The sequence below is a fragment of the Nicotiana tomentosiformis genome, chromosome 3 (assembly GCF_000390325.3).
Source record: "Nicotiana tomentosiformis chromosome 3, ASM39032v3, whole genome shotgun sequence".
NCBI lineage: Eukaryota > Viridiplantae > Streptophyta > Magnoliopsida > Solanales > Solanaceae > Nicotiana > Nicotiana tomentosiformis.
In genome coordinates, this window is record NC_090814.1 from 141,613,877 (window position 1) to 141,624,173 (window position 10,297).

The following is a 10,297-nucleotide window of genomic DNA, read 5'->3' on the forward strand; positions in this document are numbered from 1 at the left end:
TAATAATATTTTTATTTAGGGTGGGGGTGGGGTGGAGGTGGATTGGTGGGGAAGGTTGAGAAGGAGTTTTGGAAAATATTTTTATTTCTCGTGATAGGAAAAATATTTTCCTCCAAGGCCATAGAGAGATTTCTTGAGCTTACAGACCAGAGGAGCTGAAGAAGAAGCAGAGGAGACATTAAGACCGGGTGGAATTTTCATATAGACCTCCTCATAGAGATCACCATGGAGAAAGACATTATTAAAATCCAACTGGTACACAGTCCAATCTCTCTTGATGGCAAAAGTTAAGAGATATTTAATGGTGGTGAGGTTGATAACATGGGAGAAGGTTTCAGTAAAATCTATGCCTTCCCTCTGAGTATCACCTCTAATAACCAAGCTTGCCCGGTAGATTTCAATAGCCCCATCTGCCCTCTACTTAATCTTATAAACCTATTTGCAAGGAATGGCCTTCTTATCCGGGGGAAGAGGGACAATGTCCCAAGTCTGATTAGCCTCAAAAGCATGAAATTATTTTAGCATGGCCTCTTGCCAAGCAGGATGAGATGCAGCCTGCTGGTAGAACTGAGGTTCATGCCTATGAGCTTCACTAGATGAGATCTTAGAATGGGCAGAATTAAAGGATGAGATAACAGATGAACAGATATAATCCTTAAGGTAAAAAGGTTGAGTGACAGTTTTAATGGACTTTCTTAAGATGGGAAGATCAGAAGTAGTTGAGGTGGAAGTAGGAGAGGTAGAAATAGGAACAGAGGAAACAATATGAGGTGAAGATGAATGGAGAAGAGGAGAAGTGGGGAATGGCTCGGGATGACTAGTAAAAGGAGTAACCACAGGAGGAGGAGCTGGGATATCCACAAAAGTGGGAGGTAAAACATTGGAATGAGAATGATTAAAAGAAGAAGAATAAGGAAAATTATGTTCATGGAATACCACATCTCTAGAATGGAAAACAGAAGAGTTAGACAAATTGAGCAATTTTATAACCTTTCTTCCCACATGAATATCCTAAGAATATACATGCAATATCTCTAGATTGGAACTTACCCTTGCCTACCTTAGGGGAAGTAGCAAAGTAGAGACATCCAAATGATTTTAAATGATCATAGGAGGGTGGATGACCATGAAGCTTTTTAAAAGGGTAAAGTTTGAGAAGAAGTGGTGAAGGCATTCTTTGATAAGGTATATAGCAGTTAATACACATTCCCCCCAAAATTTCAGTGGTAGTTTAGATTAAAACAATAGGGCTCTTGAAACTTCTAAATAATGTTTGTGTTTTTTTCTCCATAACACCATTTTGTTGTGGAGTATAAGGGGTGGAAGTTTGATGTAAAATTCCTTAGGAAGCAAAGAAACTGATGGCTTCAGAGCTACTGCCAAGATCAAAAGCATTATCTGATCTTAATGTGTGTATTAAGGAATTGAAGTGAACCTTTACCATAGAAGTGAAACCTTTAAGAATGAACAAAGCATTGCTCTTGGAAGAAAGAAGATGGGTCCAAGTGACTCTGGTAAAATCATCAACCAAAGTGAGAAAATACCTAAATCCATTATAAGTTTTAGTGTTATAAGGGCCCTAAATGTCAATGTGTACTAGTTGAAAAGGTGTGGTAGAATGAATAGTACTATCATGAAAAGGTAGTCTTTGTTGTCTAGCCATTGGACAAATTGAACATATTATAAAAAGGCATGTGACCTAATCTCTGATGGCAAAGTAGATCCATCTTATTAACAGGTGAAGTTTTATTACAAACTAGGTGGAACATTTACATGTGAAGGTGGAAGAACAGATTTATTACATGGAATTGAACCTACATAAAAAAAAACAGACTCATTGCAAGTTGCATCAACAAAAAGATGATAGAGAAGAAGTTGTGCTGGGAAACAGATCTCTATCTGGATGAAGATAATAGAGCATGCCAACAGCTTTACCAATTATCAGTGGCCTCTTCAGAGAAGGGCCCTGTAAAGAACAATGGAATTTGGTAAGAACTGCTATAAAATTCAGATGAGTAATGAGTTGATGAATAGAAATTAAATTGAAATGGAAAGATGGTACTAGAAGGACATTAAGTAAAGTTATATCATGTTTTAGATGTAATGATCCAGTTGATATAACCTTAACTTTGTATCCATTAGGTAAGGTAACAAGAAATGGTTTAGTTAAAGGCACAACATTGTGAAGCAAATATTTGTGTGGAGTCATGTGGCGAGTGGCCCCTGAATCCAAGATCCAAGGGTTTGGATTTGACTGTGAAGATGCACACACATGAAAAGCTACAGACTCTACATCATAGGCAATGAACAAACATGCAAAGTGAGCAAATACAGAATCCTCATCTGGGTGAATAGGTGGAGCAGAACCAGGAGAGACCTGAACTTGCTGAAATAGAGTCAGGAAATGCTGATATTGCTCATTTGTAAACCCTTGAACTGGGGCAGAAATTCCTCGAGGCTGACTAAACCCAGAAAATGGTTGAGGATAGGAAATATCACCTTAGACACAGGAAGCAGACTTCTTATTCTTGGTAAATTTGAAATTAAGGGGAAAACCATGAAGTCTGTAGTATTTTTCCACTATGTGTCCAGGTTTCTTACAGTATTTACAAGATATGTAGACACATTATTCTTGGGTTCAAAATTCACCTTCTGAGTGAAGATTCTATTGTTATTGTACTGAGAAGGGGTGATAGAGAAATTGAAAACATTGGAAAGGGACTATTTTTGACTCTCATCTTGTTGAAGGATGTAGTAAGCCTTGCTTATAGGGGGAAGGGGGTTCATCATCATGATGTCACTCTTAACAGTAGAGTAGTACTCATTCAACCCATTCAAGAACTGAAACAATTGTTGGTCCTCTATAAACTTTGGAAGTGCTCCACAAGAGCACACTGGACCAACATAAGAAGAGTTTAATTTATCCCATAAGCTCCTAAGTTTAATGAAGTAAGTAGTAATGACTGATGAGCCCTGAGTGGTTGTACTAATTTTCCTTTGGATTTGAAGGTACTTTGAGCTATTTTACTGACCAAGTCTCTCATTAATGTCTTTCTAGACTTCCCTTGCAGTCTTAAGACACATGATACTGGTGGCAATTTTTCTGGACACATAATTAGTTATTCATGCTTTCACCATGTCATTGCACCTTTCCCGGTATGAGTAGTAAGAGGAATCTGGTGTTGGTTGAGAAACCCTACCATCTAAGAGTCCTAACTTGTTCTTTGGAGACAAGGAGGTAAGCATACTGCTTCTCCATAGAACAAAACCACAACCATTAAAACGAACAGACACCAGCTGACTACCAGGACTGTTAGACGGATCCACATACAAAGGATGGGATGGATTTATCGTGAAGGGAGTAAATCCCTCAGAGGTCGTACTACTAGGTGATCCTACATTTTACATAATACTACCTATACAGTGAAGTTCAAGTTCAGTAAATTGGGAGAAAACGATTAACAATTGAAATAACACAATTTCTACACAGGTACACTACATACAACATTGGATCTATATGATTTTGGAGTTGAACATGAAGGATATTACCAACCTTCTTCTCAAACTCGAAGAAGAAAAGTCTTTTCTGAATATGAAACCCTAGAAAGTCGAATCTGCAGAAATTGCTTAGGAAAAACTCAGAAAACCAAACTCCTTAGCAGGACCAGACAGTTGAAGGAGAAATACAAAGAAAGCCCCAAATTTTGATGATCAAAATTGTCGAACAACACTTGTCGCCGATCAACCAGAGACGGAAACGAAATCGTCCAAAGCTTTGGGCGAGAGTAACATCGGACTGAAGCTCATGATGAGAGGAATCATAATTCCTGCTCTGATACCATGTTAACTTGAAGATTGACCAGTTATGGCGGAAAGTGAAGACGAAAACCCTAGATAGGGTAATGAGAGAGAAAAGAGAGAAATGAGTCGGTCAAAATAAAGATTAGACCTATTGATCTTTTATTATATATCTATCTATTTACATAAATTGTGTGTATATATATTTACAATAATAAAATGTGTAAAGAATAGTAATAAAACCAAAAATACAATTGGGTCGGGTATGTTATATTACTGCTGGATTGGGCCCTTTCCTTTAACAGAGATAGCTGAGTCCATATCTGGGTTAACAACAGTTTGTTAATTGAGGAGATTAATGGAAGGAAGAACTTAGATTACATACCTAAAATGTGTCATTAATATCTCTTTTCAAGTCCAAATCATCTCCGAATCCGCTGTAAAAAGAAAAGCTTAATAATAGCTTTCACGTCCAGGGATTTTTTTTCCTTTCAAAAAGAAACTTAATAGTAGCTAGTAGCTTTATTTGCTGGAATTGATGATTGGAATTGGCGTTAGTTCTAATTCTATTGAGGACTTGCAAACTCTTTGACTTTCCAAAAATGAAACTCCCAATTTAGGAAATATACATAATACACATAATAACCGGAAAATTATTGTACTGCGGTATAATTATCTTTCGTCACTTCTTTTCGGCTTAAATGATACAGTAGTGCAAATTCCCATACCATTGGAAAACTAAACAGAAATATATTTATGATAGTTGTATGCTAAATAATTATGTGCATGTGTCTATGTCAATCTTTTTATATTGCTGCAATTGTCTGTTAGATAATCCCCTATTTTGATCAATTTACTTTATATTGCTGCAATTGTCTTTTTATATTTCTGAGCCAGTTGCAGAAAAGAGGGAAAAATTAGTGATAACAAAGAAGCTCAAAAAGTTATCACATCTATGATTATAAAATAAGTACAGTGAGACTAATCGGAACTAGAACACCTAATTACTCTAGAAAAGGAAAAAAGAAATAAAACTCTCCCTATTGTTACTTACCTTCCCTATAGGCTAATCTTAAAAAGGTAAAACAAACTAAAAACAAGAAAATACAATTCATTGACGAAAAGAGAAGGAAGGGAGCGACCACGTAACAAAAGAATTACTACCAAGTAAATATGAAAACGAGCAGCTGGTATTTTTCTTTAATAATTTGCTCATTAACCTCGAAATCTTTAAGGAAATTATACGAGTTCTTGAACGACTAGAAAATCGTATAAATGATAAGATCAAGGTTCTAAGCGATTGACTCCAAATTTTGACACGCTTTCCTGTCTCATAACCGAGAAATAAAGTTTTAAGATAAGGAAAATCTGAACATAAGTCTTCATCAAGACCAACAGGAAATCTCACACAATTCAAGTGAAATTCTCGCAACATTCTACAAGCACGAATATCCATGTAAACTACATCTTCGCAAAAATCAAAGTAAATAAAATGAAAAACTTGTAAACTTGTGGCAATAACTTCTACTTTGCTAATAGAATTATTACCAGAGGTATGCTTCACATAAAGCTTCTTCAAACTGTCTGATTTAGGCAATACAATAAACATTGGTTTTCCGTAGTATCCCCATTCTCTCTCGCAGTTCACCAAACTCAATTCTCTAATATAAGGGCAATTACTAATAAACCTGGATAGAGTTTCTCCGGATAACCTAACTTCATCCGATTTCACCTCTTGCAAAGAATCAAATTTTCCTTCACCATTGAAAATTTGTTCATTAAGGGCGCAACGAGTTAGATGAAGAGCGGTAAGGCATGTTGACCGAAAAATACACGGCAAGGAGTAGTACAAACCATTCCCAAATCTCAAATACACCTCATGGAAATCGTTTCTGCCTATCAATGGCATCAGATTGTTATTAACATTCTTATCGTAAATAATATAATTAAAGTTAACATGTACAATCCGTTTCTCAGCCTTAATTAACCTACTTTTCGAGGTCTCAAGAGAGTCAAGGATCCAGTCCGAGAACTTGTTATGTGCTTCTTGGGTGGGATTAGTGGTCCAACCAAATGGGTATTTTCAAAGAAAAGGGATTCATCAAAGTTGAAAGCACAATATAATGGTGTGTTATGATGCCATCTCTTGGAAACAAGGCGGACATGAACTAGGTCTCCAAAACTAAGGTAGCAAAAGATTGAACGGAGAAGATGATCCGGTAATTGCAACGTTGGATCAGTACAACACATTGTTGGTACATTAAGAATATCTTCAACTTTTTGAGACATGCAGAGCCCAGCCATGCCGTGGAAACTGAAACAACGCAAACCGTAACCCTAGTCAAATTAATATATATATATATATATATATATATATATATATATATAAAGAGAGAGAGAGAGAGAGAGAGATATTTTTACCTCTATGACCCAAGTGATAGAGAGAGTAATTTATTTTGAAAACAGGTTAATAATGAATAATTCTACCAAAAGTAATTCAGAAAATTGAAAATTAGGGACCAAGTAAAAGTAACCCATTGTCCAAGCTTAATTTTCATACTTTCCTTTTTTCTTTTTCTTTTTTTGGTTAAAAATTGCATCTACTTTCCATATAATAATTTTTCCGTACATTATTAATTGTATTTTAAATAGGCAAGTAATATCAAAATCATAGAAAAAATTGTAGCCGCACTGCCACATTACAAAATTCTAAATGAGAACAAGATACTGTATATATTTTGCTTAATTTCAGCCAACCCAAAAATGCTACAATTAAACACTAAAGTTCAAATTCGGGAAATAAGTTGCGCCACATAAAAGAGCATTCATGTAAAAGGAAAATGAACAACAATAAAAGCAACGGAATTAGCCAAAGTGAACGAGAAATACTAATGTCACATTACTAAAGTACTTGAAAGTAAATAACGAAACATAAATCAGAACCTTATTTGAACCAACACAAATATGTTGGTATTTTCTTTAAGGGAATTTTGCCAATTCTAAATCGACTATTTTAATTTTTTGAGTAGAATAATAGGCAATATCCGGTGGAAGTTTACAAATTCAGTCATGGCATCCTGAAACTGCTTCTCTGATTCTTCAGCCGCTCCTTGTTCCGCTGTGTAAATATGTACTCTGTGTGTGAGAGAGTGAGTGAAACGCAACTTTAAACAGTATGCACCGTCTTGGAGGATTTAAAAAAAAAATAAAACTACCCAGATGGAGATTATGGGTTATGTTGCATTTCACAAAAACGAACATGAGGGGCATAAACCGTACCTCGAAACCAATACAACATGGGTAATACCATCACCCAATAAAATGGAGGAGGACTGAGAAAACAAAAACGCCTCACTCCAAACACTATATACAACTCTAGCTGTAACGATTCGGCCGATCATTTTGAGAGCTGTAATCCCATTTCCTCATTTACTGCACATTTTATGCTTTATAACTGCTATGTGACTTGCCGGAGTAGTTGGTTCAGGTCCGGAGAGGCTTCGGAATGAACTGAGACACTTAGTATCAAGGTTGAAAGCTTAAGTTGAAGTGGTTGACCGGATGTTGACTTATGTATAAACGACTCCGGAATGGAGTTTTGACGGTTCTGTTAGCTCTGTCAGGTGATTTTGGACTTAGGAGCGTATCCGGATTGTGATTTGGAGGTCCGTAGTGGAATTAGGCTTGAAATGACGGAAGTTGGAAATATGGAAGTTTGACCGAGAGTGGATTTGTGGATACCGGGCTCGGATTGGGGTTCTGGGAGTTGGAGTAGGTATGTGGTGTGATTTGTGACATGTGCGCAAAATTTGAGGTCAATTGGACGTGATTTGATTGGTTTCGGCATCGAATGTAGAAGTTTAAATTCCTTAGTTCTTATTAGGCTTGAATTGGGTTGCGATTCGTTGAATTTATGTTGTTAGATGAGATTTGAGGCTTCAAGTAGGTTCGTGTTATGTTACAGGACTTGTTGGTATATTCGGACGAGGTCCCGAATGGCTCTGGTGTGTTTCGGGGTGAGTTTTGAACGAGTTTGGGCATTTTGACACTTTGATGATGTTCTGGAACAATTGAAGTGCGGAGGATACATTTCGGAGTGCTGGGAAAAAGACTCATGTGCGGACCGCAGAGAAAATGTGTGGACCGTAGAAATTAAATCTTCTTGCAGCCGCAGAAAAGAGAATCTGCAGGTTTGATGGTCTGACTTCGTAAGCTTATATCTTTTAATCTATAAGGAATTTGGAGATGATCCAAAAATGAAAGTTGTAACCCTTTGAGTCTAGGTTTCAGAAAGTTAAACAATTCATCATTTGGACATATTATAGAAAGTTATGGTCAATTTACTGAAACCTAGTAATGCAGTCACTGTTGAAGTGCGACCACACAATTTGGAATTGCGGCTGCGAAACCTGGAATGTGTGGACCGCACAAAAAAAGTGCGGTCAGCACAATGAGAGTTCATATTTTTTACTATATAAATGAGGGTTAGAGTATTATTTCACATTTGGACTTTGGGAGCTCGGTTTGTGGCGATTTTTGGGGTTTTCAAGAAATTCATCGGGGTAAGTGATTCTAACTCAGATTTGGTTAATATACATGAATATATATCATTATTTTCATCATATAATTAGTATTTTGAGATGAAAATTTGGGAAAGATTGTAGAAACTTCGTATACTATAATTTGAGGATTTGAAGGTCGAGTTGTGATCAGATTTGACTAATTTTGGTATGGTTGAACTCGTGGTTGAATGGATGTTCGAATTCTGTGACTTTTACCGAATTCCGAGACATGGGTCAAGGGGTTGACTTTTGAGTTGACTTTTTGACTTTTGTTTAAGGGTTTAGTATATTCTCATGGAATTGATTCTCTTAGCTCGTGTTGATTGTATCGAATTGTTTGTGTCTAGATTCGAGGCATTCGTTGGTCGTTTCGTGAGGCAAAGGCGTGTTGGAGTAGAGATTTGCACGGTTTGAGGTAAGTACACTTCTAAACTTGGTTCTGAGTATGAAACCCCGAATTACGTACTATGTGATAGATGTTGAGGTGACGCGTATGCTAAGTGACAGGCGTTTGGGCGTGCATTGTAGAAATTGTGATTTAGTCATTACCCCGGGACTGTGTAGCAATTTTATTTGAACATTGTTGATGTATTCTATGTGTTAGACACTTGAGTTGTGATTCGTGCTAGGAATCATGTATATGCTATATGCTCGTACTGTTGGGACTCATAGTGGTCGTTCTTTGCTTTGACTTATTGGTTAAATTACAGTTATGTACTCAGTCTTATTCATCATTTCATATCACATCTCAGTCTCTGTTATCGTGTATTGTCACATCTCGTATCATTGATTAGGACTACTTAGTATGAGCGTTGTGAGCCCGAGGGACTGGAGAAATTAGTGACTGAGTGAGGCCGAGGGCCTGATCGTGAGTGATATTTATAGGATCGGGCTGCACGCCGCAACAGGTTTTATTTATTGATACCTAGATCTGGCTTATTATAGCGCTTGGGCTAAAGGAGCCCCTCCGGAGTTTGCACACCCACAATGAGCGTAGTTGGTTTATATTGAAGGCTATATCTTCCCTAGGCATGGATCTTGCCCGAATCATTTATATTTGGGGATAGATTTTTCTGGGCTGGACTGGCCTTATACAGTACTGAGTGACTGACTGTTAGTTGATATATATACTTGGGATGGATTTTTCTTGGGCTGGATTGACCATATACAATACAAAGTAATTGAGTACTCTGAGAGTGTGAGTACGCGAGGCTTCCATTTAAGTGCACCACGCACATCTTGCATAGTGGCATGTAGATATAGAGATGTCATATCCCTCATATTACTGAGAGTTGATTTATTTTTCTTGTATTGAGTTTTTATCTGATGAACTTGAAACCATGCCTATATTTATGTACTGTTATCTCTATATTGAACTGTAATGCTGAGATCATCACTACTTTCAGTCCAAAGGTTAAATTTGTTACTTATTGAGTTGGTTGTACTCACACTACACCCTGCACCTCGTGTGCAGATCCAGGTGCTTCCGGTCACGGCAGTTGCTGAGTTGCGGAGTCCAGACCTTCAGAGATCATCGAGGTAGTTGCTTGGCATTCACTGACCTTGAATCTCCTCCCTCATCTTTCATTTTATTTTTCAGTTGTATTTTCTAGATGGTGTACCAAACTATATCTTTATGTAGATGCTCATGTACTCGGTGACACCCCGGTTTTGGGAGAGATTTTGTATTGAGTTATGACTTCCTATTCTGCTTTTAAAAAGGATTTTCCTTTAATTAAACTGTTTTCATATCTTTCAAAGACTTAAAGTGTTGGAAATGTCTGAGTGGTCGGCTTGCCTAGACTAGTACCATGATAGGCGCTATCACGACGGGGTTGGTTTTTGGGTCATGACAAGTTGGTATCAGAGCCTAGGTTACATAGGTCTCACGAGTCATGAGCAGGTTTAGTAGAGTCTTGCGGATCGGTACGGAGACG